The 22,311-nt window shown below is 43.2% G+C and overlaps 2 long non-coding RNA genes, 5 other non-coding genes and 1 pseudogene across 7 annotated transcripts; 1 reads left to right on the top strand and 7 right to left on the bottom strand.

Annotated features, from left to right (window-relative positions):
* Positions 1-3,029: 3,029 nt before the first annotated feature.
* Positions 3,030-5,624, bottom strand: LOC148082746 (uncharacterized). The gene is made up of 9 exons (XR_015710938.1): positions 5,570-5,624; positions 5,057-5,089; positions 4,833-4,873; positions 4,354-4,405; positions 4,145-4,185; positions 3,901-3,948; positions 3,647-3,681; positions 3,425-3,477; positions 3,030-3,255 (listed from the first exon to the last, which is right to left on the bottom strand). It is a non-coding gene; the product is annotated as an uncharacterized LOC148082746 (long non-coding RNA).
* Positions 3,544-3,618, bottom strand: LOC148082747 (small nucleolar RNA SNORD31). Its single transcript, XR_015711264.1, has one exon. It is a non-coding gene; the product is annotated as a small nucleolar RNA SNORD31 (small nucleolar RNA).
* LOC148082748 (small nucleolar RNA SNORD22) lies at positions 3,743-3,863 on the bottom strand. Its single transcript, XR_015711268.1, has one exon. It is a non-coding gene; the product is annotated as a small nucleolar RNA SNORD22 (small nucleolar RNA).
* On the bottom strand, positions 4,532-4,596 carry LOC148082749 (small nucleolar RNA SNORD29). The gene has a single exon (XR_015711272.1). It is a non-coding gene; the product is annotated as a small nucleolar RNA SNORD29 (small nucleolar RNA).
* A 543-nt stretch (positions 5,625-6,167) lies between the features above and the next one.
* LOC148082750 (uncharacterized) lies at positions 6,168-9,422 on the top strand (annotated as a pseudogene).
* Positions 9,423-16,982: 7,560 nt separating this feature from the next.
* Positions 16,983-19,305, bottom strand: LOC148082751 (uncharacterized). The gene is made up of 9 exons (XR_015710942.1): positions 19,250-19,305; positions 18,939-18,971; positions 18,713-18,753; positions 18,448-18,499; positions 18,237-18,277; positions 17,993-18,040; positions 17,739-17,773; positions 17,517-17,569; positions 16,983-17,347 (listed from the first exon to the last, which is right to left on the bottom strand). It is a non-coding gene; the product is annotated as an uncharacterized LOC148082751 (long non-coding RNA).
* Positions 17,636-17,710, bottom strand: LOC148082752 (small nucleolar RNA SNORD31). Its single transcript, XR_015711266.1, has one exon. It is a non-coding gene; the product is annotated as a small nucleolar RNA SNORD31 (small nucleolar RNA).
* Positions 17,835-17,955, bottom strand: LOC148082753 (small nucleolar RNA SNORD22). The gene has a single exon (XR_015711269.1). It is a non-coding gene; the product is annotated as a small nucleolar RNA SNORD22 (small nucleolar RNA).
* Positions 19,306-22,311: the final 3,006 nt, after the last annotated feature.

Genomic DNA, 22,311 nt, shown 5'->3' on the forward strand with positions numbered 1-22,311 from the left:
GCAAGGCAGGGCATCGTTTATGCACATCCCTACAAAAAAAGAAAGAAACAAATCGTGAAGAAAAGAGAAAACAATGAACTCATTTAGGTCGCGGTGCCTGACATTATGAGTCAATGGAATTATGTACCGAATACCAGGGAACAGGACCGTGAACTAATCGCATCTCCCGCACAGGTCCCAGCACGCCATCCGCCCGACTTAGGCACCTGACCAGCCGACCGTCACGACACAGAGGAGAGGGGCAGACTGAATGACTCATCCCTTTATAGTCTCTGCTCCATTAGCAGGTGAGGCCAATTAGGTAATGAGAGGGCGTGCTTAACCAAGAGAATGTAAACGTAATCATCTCAATAACAAACTAAAAATAACCATCCGGTTACACCTGCATACAGATCACTTGCTCTTTTGGCCGAGGACAGTTAACAAGAGCTAGAGCTTAAATAATAGTAAGTAAGTAAGTAAGTAATTCTTATTTGTATAGCGCTTTTCTAGACCAGGGTCACAAAGCGCTTAAACAATCAAAACAATATTCAATAAAGTATATATTTTAAAGATCAAGATAAAACTGAGAACACAATAGGTAGTTGATCTTACAGCTCAAAGAGGACAGCCAAAAAAAGAGCTGTAGGTCCTACTTGAGCAGCACTGCCTCGCAGCAGGTTGAATCCTGAGATTCCCCGCACAAGTGGTTTGTCAGAGGATGGCTCCTAGCTGAAACCACCAACGCCTTTATGATAGGCTGCAATGCCTGACCCTTGTTTAGCAGAGACTAAAGAAAAGGACGGTGCAACCGGGACGGGAAATTAATTGGATACTGTACATGGGGCTGTGTTCTCTCACCCAGTGGATCATGGGTAGTCTGGCGCAGAACATTATAAATATCAGTGCTCCATGTAGCATGCTCTCTCTGATCCCGGACTTGTAAATAAACAGTTGACTCAACTAACGTCTCGTTCCTGTATCCTTCCACATTGGTCACCCCTTCTTGAACATGTCTGAGTTAGAGGAAGAATGTCTCCTCATCAGCAGCCGATGGAGGTGCCTCATCAGCAACGCTCCAACTCTCACGACCAGCCAACTTCAGCGGCTCTGCTTCTAGAGTTTTGGCAAGGTAATTCTGCTCCGTGGTCCGAGCAGGTGGAGACGCTTTTCCATATTACAGGCATAACGACAGATGAGTCGAAATATTATTTTGTGGTCGCTGCTCTTGACCAGAAGTCCACGTCGCGGGTGATGATTCTCCTCAGAAGTCCTCCGGCGCGTGGAAAATACACAGCACTGAAACAGCTTCGCCTCCGGAGAAGAGGCGAGAACAGACAAGTTGCTGTTGCTTCTGTGTATCGGCGATGATTCAGCGGTTGATCGAATGGATGAGATGGTACGTTATTCTGAGCAGAAGACGGAGGTTTCTTGTTTCCTCACCTGTTCCTGCGTCAGCTTCCGCTATCTGTGTGACCTTCCTTGCAAATTCTACATGCCTGGCGATTTCCGCGGTTTAGCTGAAGAGGCGGATCAAGTCATGCTGACATCCAGACTTGCCTCCGTGCAAAACTCATTCCGCGTCTCGCCAATCGCTCTCACGACTGACGCATCCGATGTTGCAGTGTGAGCTGTGGTTGAGCAGCGTGTGACAGGGGAGTTGCAGCCCCTGGCATTCTTTAGTCGGAGACTGAGGGACAATGAGCATAACTACAGCATGTTTGACCGTGAGTTGTTGGCATAATACCTGGCTACACTGCATTTTTGTTCTCAACTAACATCTCCTTCCTGCATCCTGCCACAGCACCCAATTAATGTGAAAGAGGCCTAGAACTCTGGATGGTGTTCAGCACCACTGGGTCAAGGTCAAAGCAGTTCAACCCATCCCTAGGAGAAACCAAACCTTGAGCGACAATCCAGAACTGAAGGAACCAGGGGCACACATTTTGACAAATAGCAGCACCCTTAAGTTCAGAAGCCTTAACTTCTGAATGAGTGGAAGAAGTAGGCACAGCATTGGAAAGGCAAAAACAGACTGGGCAGCCACAACTGTAAAGTGTCTTGAGATAACTTTGTTATAAGCGCTTTAAATAAAATTGACATTAATCGGTTAGCTAGGGAGTCAAATCCCAGCGGTGGGTAGTCAGACTTCCTGAGGAGGAACCAAAGAACACTTGAAAATCTCCCTGCGGTCTTATGCATGAGGGAAACTAGCTTTTGCTGCGCTTTTAGTTGTACCTGCAACTTCAGTTTGATATAACTGACATGTTTTTTTTTCCTCAAGAAAGTCTGACTTCATCAGCATGGATCATTTTGTTCCTTAGATTATAAAAACTTTATAAAATCACATTGCCTTAAAAGATAAGTTTTGTGAATAATGTAATATCCTCTCATGCAACTACAGTTTTCATTTTTGATCAATGTTGATGGGTAATATGAACTTGTAGCAGGTACATGAGGGTGTAGTCTCTCAGCCAGTGGATGACTGAATATTATGTTTGTGCTGTGAATAACATGTGCTATTTGATCCTGAAACCTGTTAACTCTACTCGTGTCCCTTTCCTGATCCTGCCACAAACTGCTGCATGAAAACCTTTAAATTTAGGGAAAATAAATGAATACATAAGGAAAAACAACTTTGAAAAATTGGCTATGCAACACCAAATACGATTACAAAAATCAAGGTACATAGTTAAATGCAGATTAAGAAACCATTTTAAAAAGTTCAAATTATTCAAAAATGCGTCATTCCGAGCGCCCACCAGATCCTTCCAGAAAGTGGCCCAGAACCTCCAGACTGGTCTTCCTTTAATTAGTCTCAATGATGCAGGGAATTTATGACCATTACCCCCATAGAAAAACAAAGCATAGAGCACAACAATTAAATATTGACAACGCCAAACTTTTGGGCTTTAATGCAAGACATTTGAAACTAGTATGTGGCATGTAGTTTGTCAATTTCTTCTTCCCTTTTGGGTGATGGGTGGAGAGCTAGTAATGTAGTAAAATGTACTAAAGCAACCCTTAAGACACAAGACAAAATTTACAAATTCAAAATAAATTTATTAAACCAGTTGGTCAAAATTCTGCCATGCCATCAGATATTTCATAGAATGAGAAAAAATATTTTTGCCAAAAATTCACATCAAATTGATAAGTTAGGTCAAGGGTCAGAGAGGAAAGCCATCAATCAATCTTTAATGTTGCCATGTCAACATTCAGCAATGTTGTTACTCACTTGTGCAGGAGTCAGTACTTCATGTCAATCAACAAAGTCTGTGAAACAAGAGCAGCGGTTCAACAAGTGCTTTTGACTCGGTAGAAGATAGTTCAAGTCTACAGGGATCAGAGTTGATGCAGTCAGTCATGAATCTTCAGACTGGAGCGGTACAACAAATGACATCATGTCTAGTGACGTAATCTTATAGCCATGTTGGACAAGTACCTGAGGTGGTCCCTGCTGCTCTTCAATACGACGACCACTGCAGCATAAACAGCCTGCAAAACAAAGAGTCGATGAGTTTAAACACCAGACGTCTTGAGTACAATCATGATCATGCACAGTGTGGATCAGAGTTTGTCCAATCAGTCATGAATCTTCAGACTGGGGCGGTACATGCAACTCATCATTTCTGCATACATTCTAGCACAATATGACCACACCCACCTCTGACCAGCTCCAACGACGTCATTCAAGTCCACCTGGACGAAGCAAACAATGTTTAGCGTAGAACTAGAAAACATTAAGTATTTTAAGTCATTTTCCATTCAGACTGTTGCCACCACAACAACTGTCCCCTTGTTGCCATGGCAACCAGTGGGTTTACCCTTTCGGGATCTGGCAAACACATGGCGTAAGACGTGTGCGGGTGTCATCACAAAGGAAAGCAGCGGAACAAGACAGTGATACAAACTTCTCACCTTGATGAGCCATTTGTCCAACAGCCAGGAGTACGACTCAACTTCCACCTGAAGAAAAAAAAAAAAACATTAGAGGCCAATAGAACACGTTTGGTGATAATTAGCAGAAGTTTACTGATGTCAGTAACATGGAAGTTCAACAGGAGTTCAGACGAACGAGATTCAAAGGTATCATCACCATCAGTGTTGTTGGGTTAAAACCCATTAACCCTAAACTGACAAATATTCAACCAGGAGAACTTACTTGAGTTCAGAACTCGTCGGGTCACAGTCCAGCTCTTGTTCCTGTCAGAAAAGGAAAATCTGAATCAAAACTAATCAGACATCATGAAAACAACTTAGTGGAGGGAGTCAGATTAAGGGTGACATCACAATGATCAGGTATATGCTTGTCTTTCATGAAAATCATCATATTTACTAGCATAAGCATCAAAAGAATAAACTTTTACTCACAATATTTTCCTTGTGACAGCAAACATGATTCTTTTAATTTATAAACATGGATCTGAAAGAAAGGTTTTAAAATTAAGATTAAAACAGGATCAAATTGCATTTTTGTATGCTTATTAAAACATTATCCATCTTGTTGGGCCTTTGATAAAACTAAGACACATGTGTATAATTGTTGTGGGTTCCTCAGTCGTTCGTGTCGTTTCACATTGATTCAAAGTGAGCTAAGTTTCATCATCACTGGAACACCACACCCTCAACTTTCAAATTCAATAGTCATTTTGACAATGCAATAATTGAATGTGTCATTTTAAGGTTACTTTTATTTTTTTTGTAGATATAAAGTAGTTTATAAACAATCCTCATCTTTACTTTCAATTCAAGGCACTCAATAAATGTAATGTTTTACCCTTCTAAAAGGGTTGTTGGGTTATGATGCAAGACAATTCAAAGATTCTATTTAGAAACATTGATAGATTTACCTTCATCCCGGATCGATCACTGCAGAGCAGACGTCAGTCACCTACACAGAACCACACATTTTATTACAGCTCCAACACAAAATATTCCATTAGTTTAGTCTGGCTTCTCAGATGGTTGTAATGTTCCACATGATCTAGTTCAGTGAGAGAGTTCAACCAGAACATCACTGTAGCACTAAAACAGCTTTAAAGCATCCGATTAAATACATTAATAATGCATTTACCTGGACTGAAGAAAGTTCCTCGAGCGCCTTCATCTGTACAGCAAAGAACAGAACACGTTAGCTTAGCATTTAGCTGACACGTGACACCCACATGTTTAAAATCTAGCCCAAGAAAGTTGCATTTTTTCATGCAGAGTTTCTCTTCAGAATTTGATAAAGTACAATCACAGTCATTCAGAACAGGTCTGTGAAAGTTATCATCATCGAGAAACGCTGCTATTCTAATGTTTAAAACACTCATTTCGACAGAAAAAACAACCTAGATACATTTTTTTTTTTTTAAATATATATACTGTATATATAACATTGAGCATGTTTCAAGCAGCATGAGAATTGCTGTGGGTTGTTATAGAACACGACTGCAGGACAAGAAAACATGCAGCGCTGAACATTTGGTAAAACAAATACATTTAGGCTAGACGGAGTAAAAAACAAACAACAAAACAACTGAAGGTGTCTGAAACACGTCTACTACGCAACTACTCTTCAAAGCTGGACCGACAACGATCTTACCTCGATCACTGCAGAAGAAAGAGTGAACGAAGGAAGAGTCCGGACTGTCTTGTTTTATGGCCGTTGGCAAACAAGCTATAGGTGTGTCACCGCCACCTATTGGTATGGAGTGGGTATTGGAGTCTAATTTCTTCTGATTTTGTTCTCCTTAGATCAGTGGTTCTTAAACTTGTTGGAGGTACCGAACCCCACCAGTTTCATATGCGCATTCACCAAACCCCTCTTTAGTGAAAAATAAAATATGATTTTTTTATATAGATATGTATATGATATGTTTCTGTATTCCCCGTCTACTTGCCGCTTCAGGAAGTGTTCCTTTAGTTTTGCCGGTGCGAGACTAGGTTCTCAACTTGGCGTTGCAAATCATGTAGATAGTACGCTCACTCCCATCACATTCCGTGATACACGTGAATCCATGTTGTACATATTCGTCCGACCGCTTTCTTTTTTTTCCCAACATATTTAGTATGGATAAAAATATTAACAAAGAAATCACACGACGTACTACCATGACAGTTGCAAGTTGACTACTGAGCGCACTAAATTCACCGCAGCACGGATTGGCCAAACAGTGTAGCATGATCATCTGCAGCCAGTAATGGCCAAGCGTGGTGTGTCATCACCAATTTATACAATAATTCGGGTGTGTCCGGACCTCAGCGGCGGAGGCTCTGCCGAACCCCTGAGACCGACTCACCGAACCACTAGGGTTCGATCGGACCCAGGTTAAGAACCACTGCCTTAGATATTGCAGTATCAAATCATAAACGACCCCTGCGAATGAACTGACCACGAGAGTAACATGTAGATACGGCAAGCTGTGCAAAAATGAATGTGGCCTCAAAATCCATCAGGCCACAATTAAATGTTTGGCGCGGGAGAGTGAGGAGCCCGGACATGAGGCGCCCCACATATTCCAGTCCCTCCACGCACCGGAGTCTCCCAACCCCAGCGGAGTAGTTCCACAGCAGCGGATTAAGTCGCCCCAAGCAGACGGAGTGAGTGGCTGCAGTTCGATGAGAACGTGTCCCACATTATCCAAGCCACAGCCAAAGGAGATGTCAACAGCAGAGTCCAGGCATTGAGTACCATCATCGTCAGCTATGGCTCAGAGAGATTTGGGCGGATGGAGTATAGCAGTCCCGACGCCACCCCTTATACCATGAACCGTAGGGCCACCAAGATACATCAACTGCGACAGGAGCTTTGAACCCTCAAGAATCAGTTTTATAGGGCCGCCGAGGAAGCAAAGCAACCTTTGGAAGAGCTGCGTAACATCCTGCGGAAAAAACGGATGAGGATCTAGGAAGCGAGCAGCCTTCATCGCCAATCCCTATCGATTTACTAAACAGCTGCTCGGGGACAAGCGCAGTGGCCGGCTTGAGTGCCAAAGAGAGGAAGTGAATCACTTCCTCCAGAACACAATGGTCGACCCACTGAAGGGACAAGACTTAGGTCCCAATAGAGTGCTCATCAGCCCGGCCCCTACAACAGCAGAGTTCCAGTTGACAGAGCCTAGTTTAAAGGAGGTTGAAGAGGTCATCAAGGCAGCCCGCTCGGCATCATCCCCTGGCCCCAGCGGTGTATCTTACCTTGTCTACAAGCGCTGTCCAAGCCTTCTCAAGCATCTGAGGCGGATCTTGAAGGTGATCTGGCGAAGGGGGAAGGTGGCAAACCAGTGGAGGTGTGCAGAGGAAGCCTGGATCCCCAAGGAGGAGGACTCGAAAAACATCAACCAGTTCCGGACTATCTCGCTACTGAATGTGGAAGGGAAGGGGTTTTTCAGCATCGTCTCCCAAAGTCTGACCGAATTTCTCCTCAAGAACAATTACATTGATACTTCAGTGCAGAAGGTGGGAGTGCTTGGAGTTCCTGGCTGCCTAGTGCACAACGGTGTAGTAACACAGCTCATCAGGGAAGCCCATGAGACTAGAGGAGAACTTGCTGTGTTGTGGCTGGACCTCACTAAAGCCTACGGGTCCATCCCACACAAGCTAGTGGTATTTGCACTGCACCTCCACTATGTTCCCATCAAGATCAAGGACTTGATCCTAGATTATTATGATGATTTCAGGCTCAGGGTCACTTCTGGGTCAGTAACCTCAGACTGGCATCTCCTTGAGAAAGGGATAATTACAGGATGTACCATCTCCATTGCCCTGTTTGCTCTGGCAATGAACATGGTGGTGAAGTCTGCCGAGGTGGAATGCAAAGGGCCTTTATCCAGATCAGGTGTTCGACAGCCCCCCATTAGAGCCTACATGGATGAATTGACAATCACAACAATCACGACAATCAGTCCCAGGGAGCTGGTGGATCCTACAAGGACTGGAGAGACTCATTGGATGAGCCAGGATGAGTTTCAAGCCCGCCAAGTCAAGGTCCATGTCGCTGAAGAGGGGGAAGGTGGTCCACAAGTTCCGGTTCTCAATTTCAGGAACGGGGATTCCGTCTATCACGGAGCAACCAGTCAAGATCTTGGGAAAGGTATTTGACGCCAGCCTGAAGGACTCTGATGCTATCCAGAAATCTACCGAAGAGCTTGGAGGGTGGCTCACAAAGGTAGACAAGTCTGGTCTGCCTGGAAGATTTAAAGCCTGGATCTACCAGTACTCCATCCTCTCCAGAGTCTTGTGGCCTCTACTTGTGTATTCAGTCCCAGTAACAACGGTGGAATCCTTTGAAAGGAAGATCAGCGCTGCCCTGTATGGGAGAAGCAACATCCTGCAGCTACCCTTCAGCGGGCTCACTGAAGAATTCAAGGTGGCACGCACGAGAGAAGCCCTACAGTACAGAGACTCCAGGGACTGCAAGGTATCATTAGCCGGGATTGAAGTGAGGACAGGAAGGAAGTGGAAGGCAGAAAAGGCAGTAGAGGTGGCTGAGTCTCGCCTTACGCAAAAGGCGCTAGTTTGTCCAAAGACCCAAGCCAGCCAGGCCCGGGGCAAAGAAAGACGACATCTACTCCAGGAGGAGGTCCGAGCAGGCTTGGAGGAAGAACTGGTGGGCAGGGCAGTGGGACTCCCTCAACAGGGGGCATGGACAAGATAGGAGGGCACATTGCAGCGCAAAGTCACATGGGCAAAAATCATGCAGGCAGACTTCCCCCGGGTCAAGTTCCTCGTGGTGTCAGTCTATGATTCCTTCCCCAGCCCAGCAAACCTCCATGTGTGGGGGAAGAGTGAGACACCATCCTGCCCCCTTTGCTCTGGAAGAGGCTCCCTGGAACATCTCCTAAGCTGTTGCCCAAAGTCCCTGGCTGATGGTCGCTACCACTGGCGCCATGACCAGGTACTCAAAGCAGTTGCTGAGAGCATAGCCTTAGCCATCAGCACCAGCAAGAAACATCATGCTCCAAAGAAGGCAATCTTTTTCGTCAAAGCTGGACTGAGACCTAGTGCACGCCCACAGGCGACAACAGGACACACAGCCCCTGATTGGCAGCTGCACATTGACCTGAGAAAACAACTGAGGTTCCCCCAGCACATTGCAACAACGTCTCTTCGGCTAGACATGATCATTGTAACAGAGGCTTTGAAACAATTGATCATGGTGGAGTTAATGGTGCCCTGGGAGGAGCGAATGGAGGAGGCCACTGAAAGGAAGCGCACCAAGTATAGTGACTTGGTGGAGGGGGGAAGGGGCTGGAAGACTTTCTATGAGTTCATAGAAGTTGGCTGTCGAGGCTTTGCAGGACGCCCTCTGCAGAGGCCTTGGCCGATTGCGAACCACATGGGTGGCCAAGAAGAGGGCCATTGAAGCCACAAGTGAGGTCACAGATAAAGCCACTAGGTGGCTATGGATAAAAATGGCAGATCCTTTGGTTGTTACTGGGACACAAGCCGGGACCTGATCACCCTGTCTGGGTCGCCTGGACAAGGGTGTGTGACGTTGCCAGACCCGAAACATCCGATGAATCCAGGATACATCCCTGAGGATGTGTCCCAGTTCATCCAGGAGATGTATCTTTCAAGCAGTAAGAACTCATAAAACTCTTTTCAAGGGTATTTAGAATAAATATATATTTTAAATCTAAATTTGTCATTAGTTTCCTTTTCCGTGTCCGGACGTGAATTTCTCTAAGGAGATGAATAAAGTATCTATCTATCTATCATCTATCTAATAATTTGCCAATTACAAATACCTGATTTTTTTTAAACACGTAAGTAAGTAAGTAAGTAACAGACCAGGGTCACAAAGTGTTTTGATTATGTTTCAATTGATTTACTTCGACAACGCCACCTGGGGAGTTTTAGCCAAGGAAGTATGTAATAAAAGGCACATAGGTTCTTAAAGCATAGACTTATATAATAGACACCGCAGGGAAAGAGGTACTTCTCAATCTTAAAATACAATTATTCCATTAATTCTGGACCAATTTTAAAATGGTTTGGTCCGTATTTGTTTCATCTATGAAATTCATCCTATTCAAAATGTTTTTTTTATAATAAGATAAATATATTTAATAATGTCTATCTATCTGGTCTGAGGTTTGAAAAACAAACCCGTGAAAAAAGCTTGACCAACGAACGACTTATGATCACTTCACAGATTGACAGCCCCGGGCAGATTGTTGTTGAGCTGTAGAAATCTCGCTCTATTTAAGTCAAATTCCCTGTACGGGAAGTCGTCTTTCTCCGGCCAAATTGTCTTTCAAGTTCCCTGTGTCACTGATCCCCCACTCCTTATTGGTCTTCCTGTAATCTAATTATTCAAATGTTTTCGGGCAGGGGTCACCTTCTCCGGGGTCTATCTTGCTTAATTTTTTGATATACAATTTAAGGTGTGATTCGAAGATAAACAAATGTTTGAAACTACTTGTCGTTACTCCAATTATGATCCAAGCTTGTCTCAAACCAGTGTGAATCCGTCTGAGTGGAATGTTGATTGTGAATTTCTTCCAGCTCTTAGATCAAATGAGTAAATTATACCTCATATTTTTATTATCTTTTAGCATTAATTCAAGTATGGCGTATACGTATATAACAATTTTAATCTAACAGTTCGTAATACAGTGTGATGATCAGACGTGATTACAAGTATAAAATTATATTTTAGACCAAAACGGTTCAGCGTGTGGGAACTTTTCAACAAATATTCATGAGTTCGAACAATGAACAACATAATGACAGATTCAAAATGAATGTAAAGCAAAGCAACAAAACAAGAAGGTGGAGAAATAAACATGCAAAAAAAACTCAAACACATGCAAACAATACATTGAAAAGAACCCCAAAACATCCGCTCATAAACAGTCTTATGTTGAGTAAAATGACAGACTCTAATAGAGTGGGAACAGTAAGACCGGCGGAGCGTCAAATATCAAGTCAAACGGAGACAAATCTGCAGCGGTTAACACGTTGGCAAGGTAAAGCGACCACCTGACGCTATACCACACTTTCAGGCTTTGACGTGTCTGCGGTGAACAATAAATCAAAACCATCAGTAGAGTAGGTGGCCCATGAAACTGTGGTGGACAGCACCTGACGCCTTGGCTGCCTGACAACATTTACAGTTCTCTACCCAACGATTAATATTGGCGGTTGCCGGAGGATCTAAGGCTGGAGTAGGGCTGGTAAGAGGAGCTGTAATTGCTTTTACTGCCCATCGGACCGAAACACTCAGCGGTAAAACACGCCTTCCTTTTTCAATTAGCTGCCCCCACTGTCGGTACAGGCTTGCTGCACTCCTGGAAACCTTGTGCATCTCTGCCAGAGTAGGCTATGTCTTCTATCGCCAGAAGCCTATCACTTCCTTCAGGAGGGGATCCGCATCATGTAAGGCACAGAGGCAGTTCTAGGCTGAATATGTTTGACCGGACTAGGCCCTGAAGAACATTGCCAGGAAAGTGCATCTGCATTGTAATTACTGCGGCCTGAACGGTAATGAATGTCAAAGTTAAAGGACGCTAACTGGGCTGCCCATCGGTGTTCCAGGGCACCCAAATTAGCTGGCTTAAGATGGCTCAAAAGGGTTGTTATCTGTTAAAACAGTACACTTGTGTCCAAGAAGGTACCCCCTGGAATTCCTCCATCATAGCCCACTTAAGGGCCAGAAATTCCAATTTCATGGAGCTATAATTTGACAGAATAAATAACAGAAATAATAATAAAAGGATGTGAAAAGTCTGCGTATGCCAACACGGGGGCAGTAGTCAGTTTGGCTTCAAACATTCTGCTTGCCCTAAACCATGCCTGGAATTGCTATTAGCTACTCCAGCCCCCAATTTATGGAGAGGCCAACTTAGCAAAACCATTGATAAAGCGGTGGTAGTAGCTTGTGAAACCCTAGAATGATGTCATCAAGATATAAAAGAAGAGATTGGCCCTTCTGGTCTCAAAATATTCTCTGCATGAAGCGTTGAAAAGTGCTTGGTGTATTGCACAACCCGAATGGCATCAAATTCCACTCAAATAAACCAAAAGGAGTGCAAAAGGCTGTCTTAGGTCGATCTGGTTCCGACTCTGGCACCTGGTTGTAGCCAAAAAGCAACATCCAAGGTGGTGAACCATTGGGCACCTGACAAGGCATCAAGGATTACCTCTATGCATGGCAAAAAGAAGGTGTCTTTCCGTGTTTTGCTGTTAAACAATTGGTAGTACACACCCTTTCGTAGACTACCGTCCTTCTTACAGACAAGGACATTGGGTGACACCTAAGGGCTACAGCTCTCCCTGATTATCTGGAAATCCAAAAGTTGGCTGATATGAGCCACGAAGACTTCATAATCCGCAGGAGGTATGCGTCAATATTGCTGACAGACTTGAACATCATCCAGTAAGGGTATGTAATGTGACAAAAGACTAGTACTTAAAACTCTTCACTGGCTTGCAGTTTCTTTCAGGATCAACTTTAAAATTCTGGTTCTTACTTTCAGAGCTATTCATGGTCAGACTCCTCCTGACATCAGAGATCTGATCCAGCCTTACACCCCAGCTCGGGCTCTGAGGTATGTGGATCTACTTATGGTTCCTCGCACACGGTTCAGGACCAGAGGAGAGAAATCCTTCCAGGATGTTGCTCCTAAGTATGAATGGTCTTCCTCTCACTTTGCGCTTGATGGAGTCTACTAACTCCTTCAAGAAACATCTTAAGACTTTCTTACTTTTGCTGGCTTTTCCATGATTTTCTGGGACTCTTGTGTTGTGTTATCTTGATTTTTTTTAGTATATATATATATTTTGGTTTTTGATTGTTTAAGCGCTTTGTGACCCTGGTCTAGAAAAACACTTTATAAATATAAATTACTTACTTACTTACTTAGTACATCCCAGGTCAGTCTCATGAGCAGATAAAACACAACTATACCTGTCTAGCAGAGACCAAACATTCTTTTGCTCAGCCTCGGTCAGGACAGAAAGATGCACTTTGTCCATACTAATCTTACTCGAGTCCATCACAATCTGAGAACAGACACTCTAGTTGATGTTGGTCCCACCCCAGTGAACCCATTTGAAAGGCTTACAATTTGAGCCACACTAAGTGTTCCCAAGGTGATATGTTGGTAAAGAAGAACATCATTCTTCCACACATTTACCACAGGGATGAAGGCAGTACCACGGGTTACAGGAATCAAGCATGTCAAGGTTAATAGCTCACCCGGCAGCGCTGTCCCCTGCATACAGATCACTTGCTCTCTTGGCCGAGGACAGTTCATAAGATCTAGAGCAGGGGTAGGGAACCTGGTCCAGAAAGAGCCGCAGTGGGTGCAGGTTTTCGTTCCAACCATTCAAGAGGACACATTTTATCCAATCAGGTGTCTTAGGAGTGTAATCAGTTGATTGTAAGTCTGGTGTTGCTTGTTCAGCTGAAACCTCATTGGTTAAACTGTACATGCTTGATCGGTTGGAACAAAAACCTGCACCCACTGCGGCTCTTTCTGGACCAGGTTCCCTACCCCTGATCTAGAGATTAAATGATGAAAACACTCGGAGGTAGCTGATCTAACAGCTCAAAGAAGGCAGCAAAAAACAGCTGTAGGTCCTACTTGGGCAGCACTGCCTCACAGAAGGTTGAATCCTGAGAGCCCCGCCCAAGTGGTTCACCAGAGGGTGGCTCCTAGCAGAAACCACCAACGCCTTTATGATAGACTGCACTGCCTGACGCTTGTTTAGCGGAGACTGAAGATAAAGATGGTGCAACCAGGACGAGAAATTAACTGGGTACTGTAGCGGGTACATGGGGATGTGTTCTCTCACCCATTGGATCATGTGTAGTCTGGCACAGAAGATTTAAAATATCAGTGCTCCATGTGGCATGCTCTCTCTGATCCCGAACTTGTAAATAAACAGTTTACTCAACTAACGTCTCGTTCCTGCATCCTGCCACATTGGTGACCCCTTCTTGAACATGTTCGAGGTGGAGGAAGATTATGTCTCCTCATCAGCAACGCCCCAACTCTTACGACCAGCCAACTTCAGAGGTTCCGTCAAGCTACCAGAGTTTTAGCACGGCGATCCTGCTCCGTGGTTCGAGCATGTCCAGGCACTTTTCCATCTTAGAGGCATAATGAGGACGTTCCTCAGAAGTCCTCCGGCGCATGGAAAATACACAGCATTGAAGCAGCTGCTTCTCCGGAAATGCAACCTCTCATCAGCTGAGAGAGTGGACAAGTTGCTGTTGCTTCCGTATGTCAGTGATGATTCAGCGGTTGATTACTTTGAGTAGAAGACAGAGGTTTCTTGTTTCCTCACCTGATCCTGCGTCAGCTGCCGCTGTCTGTGCGAACCTGGCTTGCAAATTCTGCATGCCTGGTGATTTCTGTGGTTTGGCTGAAGAGGCGGATCAAGAGAGAGATGAGCTGCAGTTCGTTAAGGATTCGCTGTCAGGCAGACGTTTTCGGGTGGACTGGGGTTCTCAGAAGAGACTCCTTCCTCCGACGAAGATGGACATGTCCTCCCATGGCTCTTCCATAGAGATATTTGGAACCAGGATAGTTACTGTGTGTTTCAATGGAAACAGCTTCAATTTTGACTTTGTGATAGCTTCAATAACTGTTGCAGATTTTCTGTGTGCTAATGGTTTACTCGTGAATGTTGCTAATCGCCGTTTGATTGATGCAATTTCTTTTGCAACTTTTCCATGTAAGCCTGGGGGGGCAGGGTCATTTACTCACGCCAGTTTCTTAGCCTCGAGTGATGTTTTACCCAGTTTGTAAGCTGATTTTCCAACCACTCCAGCGTTCTAAACAACTGTAACCAAACATGGCGTAGAGCACTTTATTCCTATGGTCGGACCTCTTGTTTTGCACACGGGCGCCTTGACTCAACTTAGTTAGCTACTGCTAAAGAGGAGTTCACTACGATGGAGCGTTTGGGGATAGTGAGGCGTTCTAATAGTCCCTTGGCCTCGCCAGTTCACGTGCTGCCTAAGCCAGATGGGTCTTGGCTTCCTTGTGGTGACTTTCGGAGGTTAAATAACGTAACTGCACATGACCGTTATCCCATTGCATTTTTCAGGACTTTTCGGTCTGTTTAGCAACTAGACGGTTTTCTCCAAGGTGGACCTGGTGCGTGGCATTTGATGGTGCTAAGAGAGTTCTGGCAAAAGCAGCACTCCTGGCTCGTCCCGCGTCTCGTATGCCAATCACTCACGCGACTGACGCATCCGATGTTGCAGTGGGAGCTGTGGTTGAGCAGCGTGTGGCAGGGGAGTGGCAGCCACTGGCATTCTTTGGTCGGAGACTGAGGGACAACGAGCGTAACTACAGCGTGTTTTTTTTACCGTGAGATGTTGGCGTTATACCTGGCTACACGGCATTTTTGTTTCTTGCTCAAGGCCGCACGTTTACTGCATATCTGGACCATAAACCGTTGACATTTGCAATGGCTAAAGTGACTGAGCCCTGGTTTGCACCACCTGTCTGCTGTCTCAGAGTTCACTACAGAACGGTTTGGTCTCAAGCTCAAGGAAACAGCGGTGCAGGATGGCCCCGGTCCCGCACTCTTGTAAGATGTGACTTTCGACGAGGTACACACTCTCTCTCACCTAGGTGTCTTGGCGTCGTTGAAGCTTATCGGGGCGCAGTTTGTCTGGCCACGCATTCGTAAGGATGTTAAGGGATGGGCAGCCGCATGCGTGGCATGTCAGAGTGCTAAAATGCACCAACACACTGGGGTTTCTGAGCTATGGTCAGCTAGGTGTGCAGCTTCATCATACCACGGCGTACCACCCTCAGGCATGTGTGAACGTTTCGACAGGTCACTTAATGCTTTGTTGCGTGCGGCACTCACGGATGCTAACTGGTTGGATCGTTTGCCATGGTTTGTGTTCGGGTTGCGTCCCAAGGAGGATCTAGATGCCTCTTCCGCAGAGTTGGTGTTAGGGCAACCGCTCTGTGTTCCTGGGGAGTTTTTGCCTGAGGGTCTGTCAGCCTTTCATTTTCCCATCGCTTTGGTGCCGATGCATCATTATTTCAAGTCATTTGTGCCTGCGGAGCTCGCTACAGCTGGTTTTGTTCATCATGACAATGTTTTGTGCTGGAGATGGGTGGGCATAGAGAACTGGTGTCTTTGGACTGACTAAAACCAGCCTGTTTTGTGGCAGGAGAGGAAGTCGTGCCAGCTCGAGTTCCCCATCGTGGATGCCCCCTTCCAGGGATGCTGGTTTACGTCCACGAGCAGAGCCTGTCATGGACTGTGCTGCAAAACAACCCTGTAGTATGGACGAGGGGAGGTATAGCAGGCTTATTATAGCCTAAATAATAGTGACTTCAAGTGGTAAATGTTCTGAAAATATGGAAAAATAAAACGAAAGGATGCAACTTGAAGCACGTTTGTTTTTTTCTCCACTGGTGCCCTTAAGTTTCACTCTGGCTTTTAGTTTGGGGGGGGGGGGGGGGGTGTAGCGGGTACATGGGGTTTGTTCTCAACTAAGAAAGTCAGACTTCCTGAGGAGGAACCAAAGAACACTTGAAAATCTCCCTGCAGTCTTATGCAGGAGGGAAACTAGCTTTTGCAGCGCTTTAATTTGTACCTGCAGCTTCAGTTTGATGTAACTGACGTGACAGTTTTATCCTCAAGGTCTGACTTCATCAGCATGGATCATTTTGTTCGTCAGATTATAAAAACTTCCCATTTTTCTGAATTGAGTGAAATGGCTGATTTAAACAAAATCTGTATAAATGAAGAAGTTGCCTTAAATAAGTTTGGTAAATAATGTAATATCCTCTCATGCAACTACAGTTTGTTTTCATTTTTGATGTTGATGGGTAATATGAACTTGTAGAAGGTACATGAGGGTGTGGTCTCAGCCAGTGGATGACTGAATATGTTTGCTGTGAATAACGTGCTATTTGAGCCTGAAACCTGTTAACTCTACTCGCGTCCCTTTCCTGATCCTGCCACAAACACGTTTAAAAGAGGGAAAGTTGAAGACATTTCAAATATTGTACCACAAGCATAAGAGGCTGAGGCACGTTTAACATCATTAACTTTATTATGTTCACATGCTATAGTAAGTTATGAGTCATGGGCATTAGTTTGATCCAAGGAAGAGTAAAACTTCATCTAAGGTAAAATGACTGAATAGGCCATGCAAGACCAAAATGAGATTAAAAAAAATAAAGTACATACTTAACAATGCAGATTAAGAACTGTAGAAACCATTTAAAAATGTTCAATGCCAAAGTCCAAGCGCTATGTCCAGTCTCCGTCAAACCCTGGTGCACCCACCAGATCCTTCCAGAAAGTGGCCCAGAACCTCCAGACTTGTCTTCCTTTCATTTGCCTCCATGTCCCCCTCCAGGGGATTTATGACCATTAGTCTGCCATCCAAAGTCTGTGAAACAAGAGCAGAGGTTCAACGAGTGCTTTTGACTCGGTAGAAGACAGTTCAAGTCTACAGGGATCAGAGTTGATGCAGTCAGTCATGAATCTTCAGACTGGAGCGGTACAACAAATGACATCATGTCTAGTGACGTAATCTTATAGCCATGTTGGACAAGTACCTGAGGTGGTCCCTGCTGCTCTTCAATACGACGACCACTGCAGCATAAACAGCCTGCAAAACAAAGAGTCGATGAGTTTAAACATCAGACGTCTTGGGTACAATCATGAGCATGCACAGTGTGGATCAGAGTTTGTCCAATCAGTCATGAATCTTCAGACTGGGGCGGTACATGTAACTCATCATTTCTGCATACATTCTAGCACAATATGACCACACCCACCTCTGACCAGCTCCAACGACGTCATTCAAGTCCACCTGGACGAAGCAAACAATGTTTAGCGAAGAACTAGAAAACATTAAGTATTTTAAGTCATTTTCCATTCAGACTGTTGCCACCACAACAACTGTCCCCTTGTTGCCATGGCAACCAGTGGGTTTACCCTTTCGGGATCTGGCAAACACATGGCGTAAGACGTGTGCGGGTGTCATCACAAAGGAAAGCAGCGGAACAAGACAGAGATACAAACTTCTCACCTTGATGAGCCATTTGTCCAACAGCCAGGAGTGAGACTCAAACAACACCTGAAGAAAAACACAAAAACATTAGAGGCCAATACAACACGTTTGATGATAATTAGCAGAAGTTTACTGATGTCAGTAACATGGAAGTTCAACAGCAGTTCAGACGAACGAGATTCAAAGGTATCATCACCATCAGTGTTTTTGGGTTAAAACCCATTAACCCTAAACTGACAAATATTCAACCAGGAGAACTTACTTGAGTTCAGAACTCGTCGAGTCACAGTCCAGCTCTTGTTCCTGTCAGAAAAGGAAAATCTGAATCAAACCTAATCAAATATCATGAAAACACAACTTAGTGGAGGGAGTCAGATTAAGGGTGACATCACAATGATCAGGTATATGCTTGTCTTTCATGAAAATCATCATATTTACCAACATAAGCATCAAAAGAATAAACTTTTACTCACAATATTTTCCTCGTGACAGCAAACATGATTCTTTTAATTTAGAAACATGGATCTGAAAGAAAAGGTTTTATATTTAGATTAAACAAGACCAAATGATATTTAACGTTTAAACTATTGTCCATTTATTTGTAAAGTGATTGATCGACTAAACACTCAGAATCTGGTAAAGGAGTTTCTTCAAAGCTGATTCAGTAAGAGAGAGTTCCTGATTCATCACTGTGCCAACAGCTGCTCCAACTTCTATTAGAAACATTGATAGATTTACCTTCATCCCGGATCGATCACTGCAGAGCAGACGTCAGTCACCTACACAGAACCACACATTTTATTACAGCTCCAACACAAAATATTCCATTAGTTTAGTCTGGCTTCTCAGATGGTTGTAATGTTCCACATGATCTAGTTCAGTGAGAGAGTTCAACCAGAACACATCACAGTAGCACTAAAACAGCTTTAAATCAGCTGATTAAATACATTATTAATGCATTTACCTGGACTGAAGAAAGTTCCTCGAGCGCCTTCATCTGTACAGCAAAGAACAGAACACGTTAGCTTAGCATTTAGCTGACACGTGACTCTACCTCCTTTTCTAACACTTTTTGGTATCACTTCAGAATATAAATAGTACATTCAGTCATTTAGAACAGGTCTCTAAGTATTAGAGTAGCTATACTTACACAGTATAAACACTTGACAACATGCAATACAAACATTCAGACGTGATAGAGTAAAAACAGTTTATAAAAAGCCAAAGTGTCTGAAACACGTCTACTATGCAAAGCTGGACCTTCAACAATGTTACCTCGATCAGTGCAGAAGAAAGAGTGAACGAAGGAAGAGTCCGGACTTCGACTTCTTCCACTGCTTCTTCTTCATTGATGGCGGTTGGCAAACACTGTTAGCGCCACCTATTGGTATGCAGTGTAGATCGAAGTCTAATTTCTTCTTATTCACTAATAGGTATGAACTCATAATTTACAAATTTTCTATAATCATTTTGTTCTCCTAAGAACTACATCATAAACTTTTTGTTCCTACCTCTGAAAAATATATGTATTTAAATTAAATTAAATTATATTTTAAATCTACATTTAACTTCAACTTCCTTTCCCACGAATCTAAAAGTTTGCAAATTACAAATGTCTGCTTTTGTTTCTGACACTAACAACAGATCTATAGCCGTTTTTTGTAATTATTCAAGTTCCAAATCCACATCATTCATGGAAACAAGTTTCTTTAATTCAAATAATTCCTCAACAACTTCCTCAATCCCATCACCCTATTATGCCTTCTAAATATACAGCTGCTATTATTTTACATTTACACCTTTTTTCAAAACTCTGTATTGCATTCCTTGTTCCACAAAAATTACATACCCTCCCCACTTCACAGAGTTCTATCACTTTTATTCACTCTTTTTTATTCTCTTTTTTTTTACAGACTCTTTAAAGATCAAGGGAACAATCTCGCTAAATTATTAATGCAGTACAACCACACAAACAGCTAACATGTTCTATAAAGTAACTCACACACAAAAGAGATGTTATTTTAACACTCTTTCAAAAATGTTTAACTTAAGATCAAACAACAAAGCAAATATGTATGTTCCATAACATCACATTTCTCAACTGCAGAGTAATGGTGGACTACCACTCCCTGGAATAGGAAGAGGGTTCAATATCTCAGTCAGCGGGAATAATATTATTACTAGAAAGTGCTTTCCTTTGAACACACAAATCAGATGCAAGTTACTACCAAGGGAGTTCAGACATTGTCTTTATATCTCTCTCGACATTTTTTTATGGTGAATTATGAAGGCCATTTTACCTCGTTCTCTATAGTGTTCCATGGCGGGCGAAGCGACAATTCTCTTGTTCTGTGGCAACCCTATTGGATGTAGTATGTGACATACTGCCATGAGTCATCTTAAAAAGTTTCTGCCTTAATATGCTCCATTACTGACATGTACCTTTCTTGCTCCCCATAGAATCTTCATATGCTTGTACTTCTGCAGTTAACCCTGTATCAATTTTCTGGCCATTTGAGTCTGCAAAGCACATTACATTACATTTTTTTGATGGACAGTAGTTTGTCCAGTGATCTCCTCTCAGCAACTGTCACCAGTGAGTCCAGCTTCATGCCAACAGAGCCAGTTCTTCTTTAAAACCTGCTCACCTGCACGTCAGCTGGCTTTTTATAGAGATTGGAGGCAATCCGGTTCCTTGCAAAGCGCTGCTTCCAGTCCGGCCAGTCCTTGGGTTTGACGAAGTTAAACCGATCGAGAGGCAAAAACTTTGCCATCCTCAGGAAAAACTAGGAAAAGATTTAACAATGAAGAAACTGTGCCGCCACTTCTGACACCATGTAAAGGAGTTTAGGCTCTCTTGGCCGAGGTCAAAGTTAATAAGAGAAAAAAACATTCAGAGGTTATTGATCTAACAGCTAGAGGTGGTATCCTGAGCGCCTGAGCACATGCAGTTCATCGGAGGGGAACGCTAGGCTGCAATGACTGGTCCTTGTCCAGTAGAGACAAGAGAAAAGGATAGTGCAACCAGGAAGAGAAATGTACTGGGTACCCCATGAAGGTGAAAATTCCTGAGTAAAAAGAACTCGGATTGGTTTTCGGCACAACTGGGTCAATGTCCATGAAGAAGTGGGATGAGAAAAACTTTTTTTCTCCTGTTAAGTTCTGATCACTTGCTCACTCCGCTGGTGGCCAGTCACCACCTGAGGGCGAGGTATAAAAGTGGAGGATACAGTGGTTCTCTGCTCTTTGGCTGTGGGGCCCACCTACCTCCTGGTCGGGAGATCTCCAGAGGGATTCATAAAGTCTATCTGATCTAATCTAAGTGGACAATAATGTGAAGCTTTGACATCATTTGTGCGGAAATGGTCTTGATAATTTAAAAAAAACAAAAAAAGGGCTTGGATAACTTGTGTTTTATGGAACAATTGTCAAAAAAAGTAGTGTCTCAACAGTGATTGATTGGAGGACATTTCTAAACGTTTCCCAGTATTTTAATGAGTCCTCTGATCTTTTATTATTAGGTTCAGATAGGTTTTGTTTTTTTAAGATATTTGTTTATTGATTTTTCACACAAAACAACAAATACAGCTCAACAGTGTAAATGGTATGATTCACAGAGAAAATTAAAAATATGAAAGAAGAAAATGTCCATCAGAAGAAGGGAAATAACATTTTTGCAGCTGTAAAAATAAAAGTATATATATATATATCCACACACACTCAAACATATATATTCATAAAAAAATATAAAAAGATGTAAAGATACATAATTGTGTAAAACAGAAAAGATAAAAACAGAACTAAAACAAAGAACACAAAATAAAAATAAAAAAAGAAAGAAAAATACAAAACAAAAAAAAGAAAGAAAAACACAAACAAAACAAAACATACCTGATCCGCACAAACACACCCCACCCCACATCCTGTAGATTATGACATTGTCAATCCAAACAAGCATTTAAGATAAACAAGAAATAAAAGAAAATATTTTCATGAGGTGACAGTCAAGTGCATTGTCCTTGCATATACCAGAAAAGGTCCCCACATTCTTTTGAACTAAGTGATGGACCCTCTTAAAGTGGGACTTATTTTTTCTAATTTTAAGCTGCTGAGCACTTCTTTCAGCACCGATGTGTGTGATGGAGGTGCTGGTGATTTCCATCTCATCAAGATGAGGCGTCGGGCCAGTAATGTTGAAAAGGCTACTACATATTTTTGGAGTTTGGTTAGAATTAGATCAGAAATACTAAATAAAGTGGTTAAAGTATTCGGTCAGATATTGGTCTCTCTGACCTCTGACAATGTCCTAAAGATGTTCTCCCAAAAGATGGTCAGAG

The sequence above is a fragment of the Callionymus lyra genome, chromosome 4 (genome assembly GCF_982586985.1).
Source record: "Callionymus lyra chromosome 4, fCalLyr1.hap1.1, whole genome shotgun sequence".
Taxonomy (NCBI): domain Eukaryota; kingdom Metazoa; phylum Chordata; class Actinopteri; order Syngnathiformes; family Callionymidae; genus Callionymus; species Callionymus lyra.